This window comes from Haemaphysalis longicornis, unplaced genomic scaffold, assembly GCF_048455015.1.
Source record: "Haemaphysalis longicornis isolate Haplotype H1 unplaced genomic scaffold, Haemaphysalis longicornis Haplotype H1 scaffold_7, whole genome shotgun sequence".
Taxonomy (NCBI): Eukaryota; Metazoa; Arthropoda; class Arachnida; order Ixodida; family Ixodidae; genus Haemaphysalis; species Haemaphysalis longicornis.
Window position 1 is genome coordinate 104,235,276 of NW_027526422.1, and position 933 is coordinate 104,236,208.

Consider the following 933-nt stretch of genomic DNA (forward strand, 5'->3'; position numbering starts at 1 on the left):
AAACCGGACATAGTAAAATCATTTAAAGAAAATAGTGATGGCTGGTATATAGGACCAGATTTTATTATGCGTGATAGGAAATGAGGTTTAAAAACTTAACGTCTGACAAATAATTAAACACGCGTTTAGCGGAAACCATGGCATCGTCACCAAGAAACAACGATAGATGTAGGGAAATATGTTGTCTGTAGAGTACTCTGAAGTGTTTGTATCGTCTTGTGTCGAGTGCCTTGCATTGAATGAGTATGTGAACTACGGATAGGGCCTCTCCGCACCTGCTGCACTGGAGTCTAGAAGATCCCGTAAGCAGATAAGAGTGCGTGGCATGGGTGTGCCCTGTCCGCAGCCTAGCCAAGGCGACTTCTGTGTGTCTGTTGTGTGAGTCAGCTGTGTACCGTCCCAAGTGTGGCTTTATTACATGTAGTTTGTTGTCTGTCTGTTCATCCCAGTGTGTTTGCCATGTTCTGCGAAGGTGTTGTCTTATGTGTGGCTTGAGGTCTGTGTAGGGTATCGTTGTAATGTCGACAGTGTTTCTGAGTGCAGCAGCAGCGGCCCTCTTGTCTGCCAACTCGTTCCCAGCGATCCCTGCGTGTCCTGGGACCCATCAGAGGAGCAGCTCATGCTTTTGTGCATACACGGACATAATAGTGTTGAATACAAGATTAACTATGTGGTTTTTGGAGGGCTTGTGCGATGCCAGTGCGCGAACAACACTCAAAGAATCTGTACAGATGATGGAATTGGGAATCTGGTTCTCAAGAATGTGTCGTACAATCAATAAAATTCCATATGCTTCTGCTGAAAAAAATGTTGCGTGCACGCTCATGGTTCTGGCTGCATTGAAATTCGGACCATGAGCAGCGCACGACACCATAGTGGAGGTTTTAGAAGCGTCACTGTAAAATTCTGCACGTGGGTATTTAAATTGCAAAG